General features: G+C 47.0%; 1 protein-coding gene across 1 annotated transcript in view; it reads left to right on the top strand.

Annotated features, from left to right (window-relative positions):
* DOCK2 (dedicator of cytokinesis 2) overlaps nucleotides 1-20,710 on the top strand; it is a 522,265-nt gene that overhangs the window by 197,577 nt on the left and 303,978 nt on the right. The window lies entirely within an intron of this gene.

Consider the following 20,710-nt stretch of genomic DNA (forward strand, 5'->3'; position numbering starts at 1 on the left):
GATCGGGAGGGGAATGGCTTTAGAGGACTCTATAGAACCCCCAAACCAACAAATGCTGTCTAAATTGTTGTGTGAATACTTCTGACCCTCCAAAAGCCTACCAGATTTCTGTGTGAATTTCATTTTTGATCGACTATTGCTAGAAAACTCTACAGAACTATATTACTTTTTCTCTTGAAGCATTACTATGACTTCCATTGCACGGGGTCCTTCTTGGGTTTCTTCCTTTCTGTTTGCACCACTGCAATTCAGAACCTCATCTTATTACTGGGTAAATACAAAACCCCATTTTATTCGACCATCCATTCCTTCCTTCCTTCATTCATGCATTCAGAAATAAGACGAGGTACCTGATGTGTGAGGGAACATCTCTTTTCTCAAGAAAACCCTTAGTAGGGGAAACAGACACGTAACTAAGTAATTGATATAAGGGATATAATCTGGGTGTAGGAGATGGATAGAAGGGGTACCGGAGCTATACATGAATGTGTGGTGTGTGTGTGTGTGTGTATTGTGTGTGTGGTGTGTGTGTGTGTGGTGTGTACGTGTGTGTGTGTGTGTGGTGTGTGCACGTGTGTCTAACACTTGGACTTTTAAGGGGGAACAATTCATGGTTGCAGTTGTTATTTGATTTGCTTTAGACTAAGCACTGTTCTGAACGCATGAGATGTGTTCTCTCTCCTTACGATGGTCCTAGGAGCTAGGGATTATTATTCTCATTTTAGATATGAAGAAACTGTAACTTATAGCTTATAGGCTTGATTAACATTCATGACCAGACAGGAATAAACAGCAAGGCCAAAATTCATACCTAGCTGGGTCAGACTCCAAAGCCCGTGTAATGTAATTAGGGAGACTTGCCTCTGTTGTTCCCTCCCCTCTCCCTCTGGGTTCCATGGCCAACCATGCCATTGAGTTGATGGGGAGTCACAGCGACCCTAGAGAGGATTTCTGAGCCTGGGACTCTTTATGGGCGCAGTAGCCTCCTAGTGCTTACTAGACAGCAGCACCAAGGCAGTATAATGCCCGTGACCAGCAGGATGTCTGCATCGCTCCAGATTGGCTCTGATGTTGATGTTAATAATGAGTGGTGTTCCTTAAGCGCATCTACCAGTCATCTGGGGAGCTGGTTCTAGTCTTTGCTACTGGTGTTTTTTACTGATCTTTCTTCCCCAAGAGAGAGTTCAGTCTTACTCTAACTCACGGTACAGGATCGTGAGGTTGGCTCCTCATTTCTACAGACACTTCCTTAAGAATGTTGCTTCTTCCCATTGAAAGGTCATCTTACAAATATGTACAAAACTGTGTTTGTCCATATGAGCGATTTTTAGATGCCTTGTAATAGTGACAGAGGAATTGTGGCTCCTGGAATTGGGCCAGTGGAGCCGGTTGGGGCACCCAGTTAAAATGGACTGATTGACATGTTCCTGACTTGGACGGAAAGATGAGCTGCTTCACAGTCCATCTGTAGAGCAGAGGTGTGGGGACGTTGGCCCTCGCAGGGGGTGGGCCCCAGAGCTCCATCCTGACAGGCGTCATCACTTCGCACAGTCATTCACACCAGCCTCCTGAGAAAGCGCTGCTGCCTGGCTTACCCCCTGTGCTGTGGGCTCCCAGGCCGAGCAGGGAGTGGGAGGCAATGCTCCCCTCGGGATGATGCATCTAGACTGGAGGTGTGTGGGAGGTGGGTTGTCACTCTTTACTGCCTCAGAGTGCATCACTTTTGTCATGGAGTCTGACTGTGGGGGCATCCCCGCCTCTTCCCCGGGGTGAGCAACTGTCTTTTCTGGAGGAATTATTAAACATGATTCCTACCATTGTGTTTGGTGCTTTGTGTATAAGTTCTCCGGCTCAGGGAGATGGGGCTGGCTCCTCTCTTCAAAAGCATTCCCCTCCAGCAAAGGCACTCATTAGGGAAGTAGCCACTATGACTGTGAACCTCTCCGAAAGTCTCAGTGTCAAATATCTATGTCCCCCAGAGAATTTTGTACAGAGAGCAGGGGCTGCTCCCCAGCCCCCAGGTATGTTGATGTCGTTGGGATGGAGTTGGTTGGCACCATCAGCCATCTCCTTGAGAGATTTGTTTTTGTGTGAAGTCCGGTCCAGTGACCCTCGTGGACAGAGTAAAACTCTTGCCCAGGGTTTCCTAGACTGCAGTCATTACAGAAGGGGAGTGCCAGGCCTTTTCTTCCTAGGTACAGCCAACGGGTCCAAACTGCCACCCTTTCACATTCGCAGTCAACCCCTAACTACGGTGCCACCAGCACTCCTGTGGGAAGTCTAAGCCAGTGGCCATTGAGTTGGGAATACCTCCGAGGGAGGATGTGACAGAAGAGAACAGAAGTTCGCCCCACCAAGGGTTCCCAGGCTCTAAGTCTTTCTGAGGCTCTACCACTGCACCCCCAGACAACCCAGTGGTGGAGTCACAGCTCCAGGGCCCCGCCCTCACCTGCTGCTGCTGCCGCTAAAGCACCTGTCCTATCTATTGGTCTGCAGGGCGAGGCCAAGACTTTCTTGTTCAAACAAGTTCCAGGGTGATGTTGGCACTGCTGGTGCAGGGACTGCACTTGAAGAACCGCTGCTATAACGTGGCCAACTTCACTATTTTTTTTCCAACTTCACTATTTGTTGGAAATGCAGCAAAAGCCTGGTTCGTCCTTAAAAAAAAAAAAAATTTTAATTCAAGAACCCTCTCCAGTTTTTTACCAAATACCTTCCTAAAGGACATTTCATACACGCTCTGGCATGACCCTGCTCTCATGCAGATTCATTTGTCCTCATACATTCATTTTCGTGTGGGTGGTGCAGGCATGGCGTGTGCATAATTTCAGCTTGGACAAAGCCAAACCATTCGGCTTGCTGTTTGGTTTCTACTGGCGCCAACATCTCTGGATTGGAAACTTGTAAGAAGGCAAAGTCACAAGGCTTCCCAAGCGGATGACCTGGCTATTTCTTCTGGCCTCTGGAAGCTTCTCCGCTGATAACAGCTCTGCCATTTACCACTGGCTGTTACTTGCCACCCTGGCACCACCCTTCCCAACCTCAAGCACAGGACGCGTCCACCTATGGGAACCAATGCCCAGGGGCCAAGCCACGTGTAGCACTTTTGAAATTACAGTGCAGGATGCCAAGATTCTGTTAGGCGGGCATTGTGTCCTGGGGAGGGGGGTGGGGGGGGGTTGGAAAAGATGCTTGTCTAGTATTGATTGCCAGCTTTGGGGTAATTACAGCTCAGCCCTGCAGGCCTGGCATGAGGAAGCTATGTTTTCCTGCTATTACCTTATTCATTGTAACCCTGGGCACACATGACTCAGAATGAGAGTCCTCCTTAGCCTGACTGTTGGTGTTGGTTTAATGATAGGGTTAAATGCCTGCACCCAGCTTCCCAGAATCACACTTAGCATATGAAAAGGACAACCTCAGGTGACATAAAAAGGCTGACTTCTGCCTCTGTGGACTCCTTTCCCCCTTCCCTTGTGCAAGGTCAGCTGTCAACTCCAGGTACTTTGAAAGGTGGCTTCACACTGGCTCCCTTCTGGGCCTTGCCAGGCTGCTGAGTGACTCATAAAATTTAATTCTGCACCAGATCCAGAGGGATTTGTTCTCATTTCATCCCCACTTCTTACAACAAGATTTTCGGGTTTTTAAATGTTTCATCCTTCAAAGAGAACGCAGACGCATGCTTTTGTGCTCAGCATAGCAAACATGACCCTGATTCTGCAGAGGAAATGGTATTGGTTCAATGGGAAACATAGAGGACAAGAGCAGGGATTCACCTTTTTAAAAAATAAAATTAAGAAAACAATTCTTTAAGTCCATTGACTCAGCCTGAAGGCTCTAGCAAGGAGTCCTGCTGGTGTAGTGGCTAACAGGATTGGCTGCTAATTTTCCAGGCCAGCAGTTCACAACCACCAGCTACTCCAAGGGAGAAAGACAGGGCTTTCCACTACCATAAAGAGTTACAGTCTCCAAAACCCACATGGGTGGTTCTACCTTGTTCTATAGGGTGGCGATAGGACATGGGTCAGCGCCCACTCGATGGCAGTGGGTTTGGTTACACTTGGAGTCTTACTTGTGGACAGCTTGGAGTTCCTGATCTCGTTAGCTTGGGTTTGGCGAGGAGGACTCTGGTTCCTCATGCCTCTTGCCTGGCTCCACTCTGCCTTTGCAGGGAAAATCCTGATCTCCTTTAGGTTCATGCGGATACAATTCCCCTTCTGAGATCTTTTTCCAGCCCATGCCCACATCCTTCCTCCCAGCAAAAGGAAAGACTTTATGCACTGGGAGCAGTGTGTTGCCAAACCTAACACATTGCTCTTTTGATGCCCCATCTCCCCTGTACGTTCCCCTCACCCGGCTCTGAGCACAGAAGCTCCGAGAGCAAGCCTGACTTCCCACAACTGCGTACCTGCACCGCTTCGTTTCTGGCTCCTGACACCAACCCAAGACAACTGCCAATTTGGCAGGGTCGATTTTTCAGAACTAAATCCAAAGTGCCTCTGGTCAGACTTGAACTGCCAAGGTTTCTATCAGCAGCTGAGCATGTTAGCGGTAGGCACTCACCAGGGCCTTCCACATTTACACTCTGTGTTCCTGCGCCAACAAGCTTCTGGCAGCTCTTCAAATGCACGGCGCATGCTCACTCCCAGGGCTCGCTGCCTGCTGTCCAGAACACCTTCCCGTCACTCTGAGGCCAGGTCAATCCTACCTACTGTCCAGATGCCAGATTCAATGGCACCTCCCCCAGGAAATCCCCGTGCCCCTCCTGCCACCATCCTTGGTGATCACAGGGGCAGTTGGTGAGGACTTTGCTGGAAGGCTGTGAGGCCATGGTGCCTGTCCACCTGCCTGCAGGGCTGGGTGTGCAGGGACAACTGGGAGCCACTGTATCTTCCTCTGTAGCTCCCCTCTGTCCAGCCCTAGCAGGATTGCTTCCTCCCCGGGGTCTCCTGCTCTGAGTACTTGTAGCATGTTTCTTTGTGCTGGTTTCCCTCTGTGGACTTCAGGTACAGAAGTTCAATTCAATCCTGTCCCAAAGTTCATAACACAACACCCACATTCAAAAACTCAAACTCACTGCCATCTGAGTCAATGCTGACTTACAGCGACCTCCCCAGACCCTAATTGTTTATGAGAGTAGAAAGCCCAGTCTTTCTCCTGCGGAGCTGCTGGTGGTTTCGAACTGCTGGCCATGAGTATCACAGCCCAATTTGTAATTCACGCCACCAGGTGAAGCAAAACTCTTCCTCATTGCATTAGTACCTGCATACACGTGCATGCTGCATACATGTGTGTACGCGCATATGTGTGTCTGTGCAAGAGGAGAGTGCAGAGAATGTATGTATTTTTAATCTTTTATCACCATCTCCTACTCCCATACCTCCACATTCCCCACCTGCCATGGATGTTATGTACACATAGTTTCAGCTTGTGCACATGCAGGGGCGTGCACGCACGCACACGCGCACATGCACACACACACACAATGAGAGAGAGAGTGAGAGAGAGAGAGAGAGAGAGAGAGAGAGAGAACAAAAGGGCCTTTGCATCTTCAACTCCTGATGGGGAGGGAAGGGACATGCAGGTGTTCTGTAGCCTCATGGCCGTTCATAGTTCACCTATGCCCTGCCATGTGGGACCGCACCAGGCCCTGCCTCTCTGTGCTGAAGCATCTTTTTCTAAAGTGCACAGTTCATGGCCAGCCTGGATTCTGGGCTCTCTGATATCGCAGGCAGCCTGCGTGCTGCAGGGCAGAAGGGAGCCTGTGACAGCCTCTTTGCATCACCATTTAATTCCGGGAATCAATACCATCGTGCAAACGCTGCAGGGTTTTCCTCTAACCTCGCTGCTCCCTCAGATTTCAGATAAAAGGCAGGGAGACAAGGCGTGCTGAAATTCTCGGTCTGCGGTGCCTTCCTGCCGGAGACCCGCTAATGATTAAGCTGCACAGTCGAAGCTGAAACAGATGAGGGTCTGAGGACATTCAGATCCCCCCTTGCCTATCCTCTGGCTTTCATGGCATTACATATGTCCACCCTAGTCCAAAGCAGTGGCTCTCATGTGACGGTCACATGATGGCATTTTCCCCAGCACCATTTAGCCGGTTAGACTTACTTATGTGTCAGGTTTGATGGTTACTGGCCAGCACGTGGCAGCCCTATTTCGTGGGCAAGGAGGCTGAGCCTCAGATAGGCCAGGTGATGTTTTCACCCAAGGGTTGACAGCTCATGAAAGGCACGGCCTGGGTGGAATCACCCCAACTCGCTCGCACAAAGTCAACAACCCTTGCCCCTGACACCTGACGTTGCCCTCCACCACTTGATGTTTACCCTGGAGCATTTCAGAGCACTTTCCCCTGACTCACTTCCCTGATAGAGGAAGATGCGGAGCGACTTCACAGATGGATTCATTCTGCAAATATTGAAACAGTTCCTGCCGACAAGAAGAAGCCCTAGTGGCATGGTGGGCTGTGAGTTGGTGTTTCAGTCTCGGTTGGTTAGAGATACAAATTCATAGACACTCATCTATGTGTAAGAAAGAAGTTTATATCCAAGAGCAGTTGAATATGGAGAAAACATCCCAGCCCAGTTCATATCAAGTCCATAAGTCCAATAGTAGCCAATATGTTCAATACCAATCTATAAAGTCCTCGTCAGACTCATGAAACACATGCAATGACACTAAATACAGGAAGATCACAGGCCAGTGGGTGGAAGGTCTTGTGGATCCAATGACAGCATAAGCGTCTCAGCGCTGGCGCGGGTCTCCACGTGGGTTCTTCAGCACCAGAGCGCTAGTGTAGCTCCATGTGTCATGTCAATGGAAATGTCTTGCAGGGAGTGAGCTTACATCCTGCCTCCAGTGAGCTATTTATCTCCTTAGCACCGCCAAATGAGGTCATCAAGCTGCGACCTGCTTGACAGGCTAAACTCCATCCCTTCACTCTTAATCCTCTCAAATTGACACCAGATGATGTCACTACCATAGTTGGGCTGCTAGCTGCAAAGCCAGCAGTTTAAACACACCAGCCACTCTGAGGGCGATAGACACAACTGTCTGCTCCAGTAAAGATTTATAGCCTCACAAGCCCACGGGGCAGTTCTACTCTGACCTAGAGGGTAACTAGGAGTCACAGTTGCCTCCACAGGGGCGAGTTAGGTTTGCATTTTTGGTTGATCATGAGGAGCCTTGGTGGTGTCTTGGTTAAGTGCTCGGCTGCTATCTAAAAGGTTGGGGATTTGAAGCCACTATCCATTCTGTGAGAGAAATTTCTGGCAGTCTGCTTCTGTAAAGATTTACAGCCTTCGAAAGCTCATAGGGCTGGTCTACTCGGTCCTCCAAGAGGGTCATTAGGAGCCAGAACAGACCAGGTGATGTCCGGGTTTGGATTTATCGGGTACACAATCCTTTGTTCTGAGGATACGGCAATAGTGGCAAGAATGCAGCTCGGAATCTTATTAGCTTCTTATTATCATCAATCGCTTATTCTGTAAAAGTAGGGATCATATGCCCCAGCGGTGCCAGGTTCACAGTAAGCAAGAACATCTATGAAACATCCTTCATTGTACCTGGCATAGAGTTCATACTCAATAAATGTGGCTTACTTTCTCCTCCCACTGCCCCAGACTACTTCCAGAACATCCCTGTAACTCTTTTTTAGGAACTGCATAGGGCCAAGTGGCCTCCTGGGAGGAGTCTGTGGCTATCAGCATTGATGCTAGCCGGTATGGCATCCAGCTGCCCAGGAGCCATCTCCAGCTTCACAGGGGCCTTGCCAAGAAGCAGCAGATGCAGTGGCTGGAGCAGAGCATTCCCCGCACAGGCCCATGGATCTGATGTGGATTCCTACAGGAACCGGACACAAACTGCCCCCTGCCTTTTCTGAAGCTCCTCTGCGGTTCCAGAACTGCAGGGCTCGCGGTCACTACTGTGCAGGTGTGAGTCCTGGCACCAGAGGGTGTTGGGGCTGCCTCACCAGAACAGAGGGTGACATCATCAGGAATGTCATGGAGCGGTGGTCAAAAACAGCCATCCTTGAAAACCTATTTGAATAAATCCACGATCCGAAGAGGCAGACCCTCAGTGAGAGGGATGGAGATGGTGGCTACAACCCTGCGCCCCCTCACGGTTGTTAAACTGCTGGGTCAGCGGGAGTCTCGACCGACTCAATGTCACTTTCCCAGCAACAGTGATTCAATGGACAATATTAAAGTCAAAGGTAGTGCGTGCTCAAAGCCCATCATGCCCCAATTAAGTGACCAGTTTATGATCGCTGCACTCGAGGCTCCTTCCATCTCTCCTGCATGCACAGAAGAAAGACTGTTCAGTGGCGTGCTCCTTACATCTCTCCCAACGCTGTATTCAGTGACCGTGCGCTGGCACCTTGGCATCAGCCCTGCAGGCCTCCACGCCACAGACAGCAGCGCTCCTTGCATACGGAGCTTTTGCTTTTCCGTCCTGAAGAGGCAACTGCCTAGGACCCAAGAGAACAGTCACATGAGGAAAAACTCCCCGTTTTTTCTTCTCTTTTCCCAACGGATTCTGGATCTGCCGCTGTCTGAGGGTCTCGTGGGACTAGTCAAAAAAAGTGTGCTTCAGGGATACAGTGATTTTAATAGAAACACAAAAATGAAAGCCAGCTTTCATTGCGAATGCCAGTCTTCACCGGCTCGGAATGGCTTCTTTCCTAGCGGCTGAGACACGCTGACGCCTTACCTCAACCTTTGATAAGGAAGGGCATGGTGAGGGATTCCTGCAGGAGGTGTGGCGAGAGGCTAGCGGTGTTGCCATGGATTTACTCAGCCCAGACTGGATATCTAACCCGCAGAGCTATGGGAAAGGCAGGTTTGACTGTGAGATTGTCATCTTTCACCTCAGTAGGTTTGGGCTTGAAACAGCTTTAAAAATGATTAGATTTCGTTTCTGAGAAGGTAACCACTACGGTGAGAATTGTTTCAGGCAAGACCATTGATGTGTATGAAAACGAAAGGGCAAACTTACGACCAGAAGCAGTGTATCCATGTAGTCACAATGCGTCTTGCCATAGTATCTTGTTTATTAATTCCATGGTGCATGATCACGAATAGCACGAGGAGGGAGCTGGCAGCAATGAACAAAGTGGGCACCATGGGTGATGAGCTGTGCCAACACCACATGCCTCCTGAGAAGGCCCCTACACCCCTGCTATGGTGACCTTGTCACAGTGGACCACCTCAATCTAGCCATAAGGAGCTAGACCCTGTCTGAGGACATTCTATGATATACCAGACCACCTGCTGCAAACTGTTGAGGTCAAAGCAGTATAATAAAAGACTGAGTCACTGTCACAGTTTGGAGGGAACTATGGGGACATGGAGGGGAAATGGTGGTTCTGTGGTAGTATACTCGACCACCATGTAAAAGAACTGGGTTCGATTCCCCACCAATGCACCCCATGTGCAGGCATCAGGCATCCATCGATGATAGCTTGTATGCTGCTATGGTTCTTAAGAGGTCTCAGGAGATGTCGTGCACTAAGGTAGACTAGGAAGAAAGGCCTGGTGATATATGTCAGAAGATCAATCAGTGACAACCCTGTGGACCACAGTGTTCTGACTCATAGCTGGTCCTGGGGATGGCTCAGGGACACTGGACAAAGTGTTGATTGCTCAACACTAAACAAATTGTTTTAGGCACTCCACATTATTTTGAAGACTTTTCCATAAGTCTTTGAAAAGAAAAGAAAATTTTAATACTTTATTTTTGAAGTAGTTATGTGACTCCTCCCAAAGAGTAAGCTTTGGGGTGAGCAGTTCCCCAAAGCATTGTCATACCAGCTAACCAGGATGTTTATAGATAGGGTGTTTCCTCTGCCTTGTCAATTAAAACAGTTCTGTCCGGAGATTACTAGTGGATTCCGCTTGTGTAATTCCTATTAACTGCCCCAAGTTCCCAAGGGACCAAGGTAATTACCTACCAAAATTGCTAATAGTTAATCATTTAGCTAAGCCAACATTTATAGTGCACCTAATTAGGACTAGATGCTGAGTGAGTCTCTGGGGATGTGGAGGTGCTGAAGCACCTGTCCTGTCCTTGGGGACCTCGCGGCAGACCTGACAGGTTCTCCAAGCAGTAATCCCTGAGCCAGAGCGTGAGGATTGGCGGTCCCTTGGTCCTTGCCCAGTGGGCTTGGAAAGTGAGTGTTGTGGTATTGCTTATTGGATGGACTTTGGGCTATTTAGTCTTAGGAGATCCATCTGGACAATTAGAAGACAGCTTTGCTTGATAGTTGACTAGAACTCTCCCCGACAAAATTAATATTGGAAACATTCTGTTCTATTGGCACCCATTAGAAGTACTTCTCCAGAGTTCTTCTCCAGAGTTCCCCATGACCATAGTATACAGGAGTGTGTGCCTGGAGCCAAGCCCCCCCTCTTCCTCACCCTCATCTTAATGTCTCCCAGGGCTGTGCCTAGGCTGAGGGAGGGAGACACTTGCCTACAGGTAGTGGTCTAAAAGAGTAAGGGGCACACATGCACACAGAACCCCCCCCACAGCAATCAAATAATGACACGTGAATAGATATTTTGATATGTGTTCATTAATTTTTTAATTAATTTTTGTTTTTAAAATATTGCATTATATTGTCATAAATATATTTGCTTACTGGGCTTTTTGGAGCCCTCTTTACATTTTTCTCCCAAGGGAAATGCCATTCTCAGCTCACCCTCTCACCCTGGCCCAGGCCTGCTGACTGTGTCTGCTCAATGACTGTAATATGAGAGCTGGGGAGGGGGTGACTCTCCCCAGTGAAGGAGCATGACAGTCCACCAAAGTCAAAGGTCGCTCTATCTCCTCCCCTCCAAAACCGTGGAAGTTTCTTTCTCCAGAGACCTTTGTATAAAAGCACTGGGTGAAAGGTGTAGCCATTTACACTCAAAACCTGGCATTTGCTTTCCAAAAAGGCTTTCTTGTTTGAATTAAATCTCCCCTTCACAGCTGGGACAGTGAGTTAAAAGCCTAATGGGCAGCAGAAAGTACAGCTATGTTTGGTCCAGGTTACAGTTACTGGGAGAGCGATAACTTTGATTATGGAAACCCTTCAGTGAAACGTGCTAAGTGAGGAAGGAGATGCTCCATTTTGAAGGATGGTTCTGTCATGGACAATAGGGAGCTGGCGGTTGGGGAGGCACCAAGGAAGTCTCCCAAGAGCATTCCAAGAATTTTGGAGTGAACACCTTCTCAGGGAGATTTTAGATAATTTTGTCTCAAAGATTAAATCACAGAAAAACAAAATGAAAAATCTCAATTGCTTTAGCAACCCACCTAGGAAGGAAAAAGAAAAAAAATTCCAACACAGTTTCTCCAGGCAACATTATCCTCACTGCCACAGAGGCTATGGTGACCCTATAGGAGAGGGGTCCCCAAACTTTTTAAACAGGGGGCCAGTGCACTGTCTCTCAGACCCGTTGGAGGGTCGGACTATAGTTAAAAACAAAAACAAAGCTATGAACAAATTCCTATGCACACTGCACATATCTTTTTTTGAAGTTAAAAAACAAACGGGGCAAAGACACCCGGCAGGCCGGATAAATGTCCTCGGCGGGCCGCATGTGGCCGTAGTTTGAGGACGCCTGTCTAGGACAAGGCAGAACTGCCCCTGTGGGTTTCCAAGATGGTAATTGTTCACCGACAGGGGTAGAAAGATGTTTCTTTCTCTCTCCGAACAGCTGGTGGCTTAGAGCGGCTTACCTTGGGTGTGTAACAACCCAAAGCATAAGCAGTGCAGCACCCGAGCTCCTCCAAGCAACCTCGCCTGCTGGCTCATCTTGGATTCTCTATTACCTTTCTTCTCCCTGGAATTCAAACTCGACATCGATTTTTGCCTCCGACAGTATTTCTTCCTGTGCTTAGCTGACACCTTGTATTCTGACGAGGCCAGCCTTCCTCTCTGCCAGCAAGCCCTCGTGCCGTTCCTCTTTCTGTGTCATTTAACCTGCTTCTTCCATTTGGAACAGACTTTTTCTCCTTCTGCCTGTCCTGAAGGCTTCCAATGGGTGGTTTACAGCCTGAAGTCTGCTCCCGGGGATAGTTTGCTAGGTTTACAGAATTATTGAATAAAAGTCACAGTCTCCATACCTCATGGCCTGTTGTTTCCCAAATGACTGGATCCAAACATTCATGTTAAATCCTGCCTTTCAGCTCAGAACAACTCAAGGTGACACAGTAGAACAGTCCCATCGGGTTCCTGGGCTGTCATCGATTTAAAAGCATGTTGCCATTCTCCCAGGAAGCCAATGGACTTAGAAGCACCAGCCTTTTCCTTAGCAGCTGAGCGATTGCATATTGCGCCACCACGACTTCTTCCCAGCCCCCAGGCCTCAAAGCCAAAGCCACTGCCATCCTGTCCATGCCACGCCTATCAACCCTACAGGGCAAAGTAGAACTGGCCCCGTGTGCGTTTCCAAGGCTGAACTCTTTACAGGAAGGAAGGCTTCACTTCTATCCCACAGAGTGGCTGGCATTTTATAACTCATAACCCATTGTATTAGGCAGGGTTCCCTAGAGAAACAAAACCAGGACACCTGATTATATATATATATATATATATATATATATATATATATATATATATGGATAGCTTTATACAGCAAGATGGAATAATACATCAAATTCGTCCACACGGCAGTACAGAGGGCTCAGTTCAACTTGCTTTCATAGAACAGCTAATATACTGGAAGTCCTTTAACTCAACGTGGGCTGCCGGGTTCAAGGTCAAGGAAGCAAACAGTGGAGTCTTCCTCAGGCAAGGCAGGCAGAGTCTGTCTGAAGGCAGCAGAAAGCAGGGTAGGTCAGCAACAGTCAGTAGTCTGGGAGCTTATCAAAGCAGGCCCGAATGGATTTTGAATTCAAGTACAGCGACAGGATCCACCAGCCTCAAGCTCAAGCAATGTAAGCACCAGCAGTGTGGTGAAGCAGGTCTCAAAGGAGCCTCAAGTTCTAGCAATATGATTCCTGGGTTGACTTAGCCCATAGGTAGTGTAGCACACAGGTTGAGGCAGAGAACTAGCTAAAGCAGCAGCACGCTGGTCCAATCACCAGGGAACAGAAGAGATATGGGATGCCAGCAGTCTTCATTGCTCTCGATTGCCCTCTAATAAAGCTTTGCCTTGTTCAAACCATGCCCCGATGTTCCTGTAGACCTAGTTAGCACAGTAAACTGAACTATCACACCCTTTATGCCATCAGAAGTGAACTTCAAGCCACTTTGGAGATTTTTGAATACAGGATCCCCGAGAACCAAACCTTGCCTTTCATTATAGACCCAATCCAATTCCCTCTTCCCTTTAGAAACCATTTCAGAATCTCTTGTTATTGTTGTTGTTTTGGGTCCTTTGCCATCTTCACAATCATTGCTATATTTGAACTCAATTATTGCAGCTTCTATGACAATCTGTCTCACTGGGGATATCCCTCTACTTTATCAAGGATAATGTCCTTCTCTAGGGACTGGCCCCTCATGATAACATGGCCAAGATACATGTGGCAAAGTCTTACCATTTTCCTCTAAGGAGAATTCTGACCGTACTCCTTCCAAGACAGATATGTTACATTTTCTGGCAGGCCACGCTCAGTAATTTTTGGCCAACATCATAATTCAAATGTATCAATTCTTTTACAATTTTAATTATTCATTGTCAGTTTGTGTCTGGCACACCTCAGTTTCAAAGTGACATCTTTGCTTTTTAACGCTCTAAAGAAGTCTTGGACAGCAGTTTTGACGAATGCAATATGTCGTGGGTTTTAGTCACCTGCTCGGCTATTTTCTGACAACTTCATTATAGAATTTAACAATTAATCCTGTATAGTTTTGCATATGTTCTTGTCCTATTATACCTGTCTGGGATATGTGAAAGGAGCCCAGGAGGTGCTGTCCAGGAAATATTGGACTGCTAACTGCAAGGTCAGTGCTTTAAGCTTACCGACCCTTGACTCTCTGGCCCTTGACTTCAGTTCCTGTTCCTTCCAAAGCACACCTTCTCTCGTTCCATTCTCCATAGTTCCCATCCCTGCCACTGTCGCAAGGAGCTCTCTCCAAATATCCACATCTCTGCTGTCTTTTGAAGCCCTGTCTCTGATCAGCTCTCAGACCAGGGTGTGACCATCTTTGCCCCTTAGACATTTGACACGGTGTCACATTCTGTCGGTGTGCTTTTATGGGTGCTCTATATCAGGTGTACTGACTCCCCAAGGACAGAGCTGACCCTGCTTTACATTGCCCTATATTTCTACACTGCCTGGGCATATTGCCGAAATCTGAGCAGATACTCAATAATTAATCTTCGCGGTTTGATTGATCCCCCTGTCTTCAATTAGTCTACATTTTGGAAATACATGCTGACACTAATTTTATTTTTTATACTCAGCAGAACCTCATGAGAAAGGTAAATCTGCTGCGGTTGCATTAAAACGTCATGTAAAAGGAGATACCCACTTGCAGGATCACAGTGCTCCAGAGTTGTTTATGCATCAGTTTAGAATTCAGCAGGTGCTGCCCTACCAAAGGTGTGCCTACAGACAGAGTGTTAGTTCTAGGCCCAGCCCCGTGAGCTTAGCTGACTAATCAGGTAGAGAGCAGAGACTCACACTTGCCCTTGTTGCCTCAATAGTTTACAGAGAAGTTCATGAACTTTGGAGATGGATACACAAATCTGGAGTTGAATCTCAACTTCACCGATGAGTTGAGTGATCTTGGGGAAGTTAATGTGATTTCATTGTTGTTAGGCACCGTCAAAGCCATTCTGACTCATTCTGACTCACAGCAAAATTAAATACCACCTGCTCCTGCACCGGCCTCACAATCCTCGCTATGTCTGAGCCCCTTGCTCCGGTCACCGTGCCATTCCCTTTTGTCGAGGGCCTAATTGTAATGGCTGAGTCTCTGAGTCTGTGGTTGCTACTTAACACACGTGGTTTCTTTCTTTCCATGTTGCCCTGTTCCTCAGAGTGCATTTTGCTCATTAGTTAACAACATTTGCTTTTAGTGCCATCCTGACTGAGGTGGCAAGATCAGCAGTTCAAAGTCACCGCCTCTCCTTGGAAGAATGTGCAATGAGGTTTCATGCTCCTGTAAAGAGTTACCATCTTGAAAACTAGGCAGTTACACTCTGTTCAAAGCATAGACTTTGGTTGGCAGTGAGTTCGGTAGAGGGGGTGGTAAAGGAGTTGATAATATTTGGGCTAGGGACTTTCAGCGGCTTTCGGGGACAGGCTGTATGGGTTTGGTTTCCAGCCTTAGTTTTATCAGTGTAGAAGAGCTGAGGCAGGCCTGGGAAAGAATGATGGATTTCTGGATTTGTCCAGCCTTTCTGCCTAAGTATCCCTAGTGTTAGTGAGTAAGCATAGACTCTCGGTGTTTTCAGGGTGGAGCCTGAAGATTGAATTTATTAGGATACAATCCTATTTTGTATCTTCATTATTCATGGACACCTTAATTTCTAATTCATAATGGGGCCACACTTTATATATAATGCATATAACACAAAATAAAAGGACAAACAAAGTCACTGATACCAAATTGATGCTGACTCAGGAAAGGGTAAAAGTTCCCCTGTGAGATTCCAAGACAGGAGTGAGTGACTAGTGGTTTCGAACTGTTGACCTTGCAGGCTGTAGCACTATATATTTCTATACAGTATATAAAATATAACATGTAGACCATGGTATCAACGTGCCATGCATTCATGAATAACTGCTGTACTCCACGCACGGACCACGCTCCTGTGAGAAAGGTCTTATCATCCCACTGCTATTGGTGAGGCTCATAGGAGTTTCAATATGTAAGCTCCGGGGTCACAGCCAGCACCTCCTGGCAGAACCACATTCATGCCATTTAAATCGAAGGCCCATTCCCCCTCCCCTGGCACACACACCCATCAAAGAGTAAGTGAAAACAAAGATTTCATTTGGCCATCACGGATGTTCATCAAGATGCTCATGTCATGCCAACTGGGAAAGGCCAAGCGCTCAGGCGTCTGCTTGGAGCGAGGAAAGCTGGAGGAAGAGTTTGCCCACATGAGGAAAGATGGGCATCCCGGAAAGAGAAGGTAGATTGGTTGCGATGATGGCTGATTCACTCACTTTTGAGTCTTGTCATGGGTATCCAATGCAGAATGTTTGTTTTTTAAGGACCATGCTGCAGTATTAGGAAGTGTAATCTCAGTGGAGAAAGAGATCATTGGCTTTGTTAGAGATGATCATGTTACCCTCTGTCTTTGGAAAAGACGGAAAATATAAAGAAGATACCGCTGGCACCGTGTATGGCCCGCCCTGGCTTGCTGAGCATCCTGTGGCGTGGGTAGGTGGCAAAGGCCAGGTCGGCTTCACGGAAACTCGTGGGGAGGCCCCCAAGCCCTGGTAGTCAGGGTGGGAAAGGCAACCTGTGTGAAGGCAGTGCCTCTTTAGGGAGTAGGAAGGATGATTTCATGTATCTTGGGGCAAGGGATGATAGGAGTCCGTGAAGGTTGGAGAGTTGCTATACTCTTCCAAACATACCCCCAGAAGACCAATTATTTATCTGCTGAAAACTATCCTGAAAGACAAGTTAGAAAACCAAATCCTTTCTTCTGTATGGCAGGAGGTAAACGAAGAGAGAAAGAGAGAGTGCATACATTGAGAAGGAAGACATTGCCAGCAACTGTGTTCTTGGACAATAGAGGACTCCGTATACCGAATTCACTGTTGTTGTGATGAATTTAATTGAAGGGAAAATCATATACAAATATTTAACAGCAGCATTACATGTAGGAGGTTTTTTTTAAAGTCCATTTAATATTTTGTGCCAAACTCTGAGTTGATCATACATAGATCCGGGCAATATCACATCCTCATCCACTTACCCTTCTGTCCAACTGTCCCACCTGCCAGCCTATTCATACATTTGTGACTCACTTTTCTTTTCTTTTAAATGACACTCCGGGCCAGGGAACAATTTATTTGCTGTGTAAGCTTTAACTGAAAACAGAACTTAAAAAAAAATAATTTTATTGGGGGCTCGTACAACTCTTATCATAATCCATACATACATCCATTGTGTCAAGCACATTTGTACATTTGTTGCCCTCATCATTCTCAAAACATTTGCTCTATACTTGAGCCCTTGGCATCAGCTCCATATTTTTTCCCCTCCCTCCCCGTTCCCCCCTCTCTTTTGAAGCCTTGATAATTTATAAATTATTATTATTTTGTCATATCTTACACTGTCCAACATCCACCTTCACCCACTTTTCTGTTGCCCATCCCCCAGAGAGGAGGTTATTTGTAATTCCTTGTAATCAGTTACCCCTTTCTACCCTACCTTCCCTCCACCCTCCAGTATCACCACTCTCACCACTGGTTCTGAAGGGATCATCTGTCCTGGATTCCTTGTGTTACCAGTTCCTGTCTGTACCAGTGTACATCCTCTGGTCTAGCCGGATTTGTAAGATATAATCGGGATTATGGTACTGGTGGGGAGGAAGCATTTAAAAATTAAAGTAAAGTCATATGTTTCATCATTGCTACAGTGCCCCCTGACTGATTTATCTCCTCCCCGTGACCCTTCCATAAGGGGATGTCAAATTTCCTACAGATGGACTTTGGGTCTCCACTCCATACTCCCCCTCATTCACAATGATATGATTTTTTGTTTTGTTTTTTGATGCCTGACACCTGATCCCTTTGACACCTCATGATCACACAGGCTAGTGTGCTTCTTCCATGTGTTGCCTCTGAGCTAGATGGCCGCTTGTTTACCTTCAAGCCTTTAAGACCCCAGATGATATACCTTTTGATATCTTGGCACCAACAGCTTTCTTCACCACATTTGCTTATGCACCCACTTTGTCATCAGTGATCAAGCTGGGAAGGTGAGCATCATGGAATGCCAGTTTAATAGAACACAGTGTTCTTGATTGAGACAGTACTTGAGTGGAGGCCCAATGTCCATCTGCTACCTTAATTCTAAATCTATAAATATATGCACATAGATCTATTTCCCCATCCTCATATATAAATATATTTACATATGTACATGCCTGTATTTAGACCTCAACAAATGCCCTTTGCCTCCTAATTCTTTCCTCTATTTCCTTTTACTTTCCTCTTGTCCCACTATCATGCTCAGCCTTCATTTGGGTTTCAGTAATTCCTCTCAATTACATTGCCCTTGATCAATCCCTACCAGACCTCTTATACCCTCCTCGCCACTGATTTTGGATCTCTTGTTCCCTTGTCCCTGGGTTGGTTAACACCACTTCCTTTCCCCCATCTCCCATGTCCCCCTGGAACCGTCGGTCCTGTTGTTTTCTCCTCCAGGTTGTTCATCCAGCCTATCTTGTCTAGGCAGATCTTCAGAGATAATAATATGCACAAGAAAAAAGACAGAACAAAACAAAGTGACAAAAGGAAACAAAACAACGACAACAACAAAAAAACAGTGACAAAAAAGAAAGAAAAGCCTATAAATAGTTCAAGGTCTGTTTGTTGACCTTTAGGAGTGTTTTCCAGTCGAGTCTGATGGAGTCCCAAAATTCTATATTTGGTATTCCCTGGAGACGTCCTTGCTGTTCTGTTGCACACCCTTAGTGTTTTCCTCAGTGTGGTGGGGTCAGATTGGGCATAATTCCAGCACTGTGTCTTCAGTGTTGTCCCTGTAGGGCTATGGGTCAGTGAGGAATGTCGGCGACACATATTTCTAGGTGCCCTTGTTGTATACTCTGTGTCAGGTGTGACATACAAGACTGGTCCTTTTCTCCCGGGAATATGGACAGTGGTTTGTGAGACCAGAGCACAGTGAGCTCTGCAGGCACCCAGGGGTGGGAGCATGCTTGGTAAGGAAAGGCTTTCCAAAGGTGATGCTGGCACTGGGCCTTTGATCTCAAAGTAGGAGATCGGCAGGTAACCAGGAGGAAAAGGTGATCCCAGGTGTAGGGAGCAACATGCTCCCAGAGGCATTCTGGTTGGTCTTTGTGGGGAAGGGGAGTTGGCTACGCCTGACTGAGATAGTGCCCGGGGGAAACAAAACTCACCAGACTCCAAATTCAGCTCTTTCAAGGACTGCTTGCAGCCAAAGGATTCCATTCACTGCCATGGAACCAAGTCTGACACATTGTGCCCCTTTATAAGCTTTCTGAGTTTGAAAATCTTTATGGGAACAGATGGATGTTTCTTTCTTCCACAGATCAGCTGTGGATTTGAACCATCCACCTTGTAGTTAGCAGCCCAACTCTTAATGGACACCACCATCTGGGTTCGCTGTGTGTTTTTAGACTGCCTCTGTTGTGGCAAAGCATGCTAGAGCTAGTCAGCTGCTTACTTCCCACTAGCTCCAATAGCAGCTCCCTCAGGAATCTCCTTAGACCCCCTCAGCTGTGCTGCTTATCCCTTCTCTGTGCCTCCTGCGTCCTCAGGACTCTGTGCTAACACCACCGTGGCCATTTCCTTGCCGTTTGATTTCTCCCTGATTTTACATCCCCTACAGCATGTGAAAGGGAGGGCTGGTTTTTCTCAGTCCATATTTCTCCAGTACCCAGGAAAGAGCACAATACAGTGTGAGTCAGTGGGACTCAACTCTGGTTCTGTATCAAAATTACATGAAAAACTTTCAAAAATAGCAGTGCCATACCTGATCTGACCTCCAGAGATTTAGAATGAGCTTGGCATTGAACCTGAGCAGTAATATGTTTATATTTTTAGACGCTCCCCAGGTTATTTCTAAAAGCGAAGCCATGGTAAAGAACCACCGTGAAGTTGGTGCTCAGAGCATGTTTCTTGAAAGACTGACTTACAATGAACGTTACCCTGGACACCAAATATTTCATAGGGCAGGAGGCAGGAGAGGAGCACCAACCTAATGCTTTGGCAGCTGACCAGGGTTCTGAATTCACTACAGAACCAAGAACACTGGGAGCAGAAGACAGCTTCTTCAGGCTACACGCTTACCTGAAAGGAGTCCTTAATGTCCTGCCAGGAGTAAGTGCCTGGATTGGGATCAAATGAATTGCTTGTATTAATGGCCTGGCCTGGCCTCCTTCGGGCTGAGAATGTAAAGGGGCAGAGGGTTCCATGGAGGATGTTTCCTGCTCAAAGCTGCTCAGGGAAAGATCAAAGCCGTGAGTCAAAAGTAGAGGCTCTGCAAAGTGAGTGGCTCTCTTCTTTTCACACAGAGAAGTCATCAAAGGCATTGGAATTTCTGGAATAAGCAAACTGGCTCTTTCTCTCCTGGTCATTTTATTTGCGGTGGTGTAGTGGCTATGTATTGGGCTGCTAACTGAAAGGTCAGCAGTTGGAGGCCAGCAGCCGCTCCTTGAGAGAAAGATGGAGTGTTCTACTTCTGTAAAGAGTCCAGTCTGGGAAACTCACAGGGAAAGTTCTACCTGGTCCTCTCCAGTTGCTATGAGTCACGATCAACCCAATGGCTGTGAGTTATTTTTTTGTTTTTGTTTTTAAGTATCGGGGCGAGATGGATGAAGAGAAAAGAACTCACTGTCTAAACATTTCAGAAGGCCTTGAGAGGGGGTATGTTAAATGTTAGAAGTTTAGTAGCATTTAAACATATGTTCAAGTCATTTGTCACAATTAGGAAGCAGTAGGAGAAGTTACACATACTTTATTAAAATTAAAAGAGACACAGAGATATGCATTTGGCACAAGGAAGAGGAAGGGGAGGAGGGAGAGGAGGAGGAGGTGGAGG

Source organism: Tenrec ecaudatus, chromosome 2 (genome assembly GCF_050624435.1).
Source record: "Tenrec ecaudatus isolate mTenEca1 chromosome 2, mTenEca1.hap1, whole genome shotgun sequence".
Classification (NCBI taxonomy): domain Eukaryota; kingdom Metazoa; phylum Chordata; class Mammalia; order Afrosoricida; family Tenrecidae; genus Tenrec; species Tenrec ecaudatus.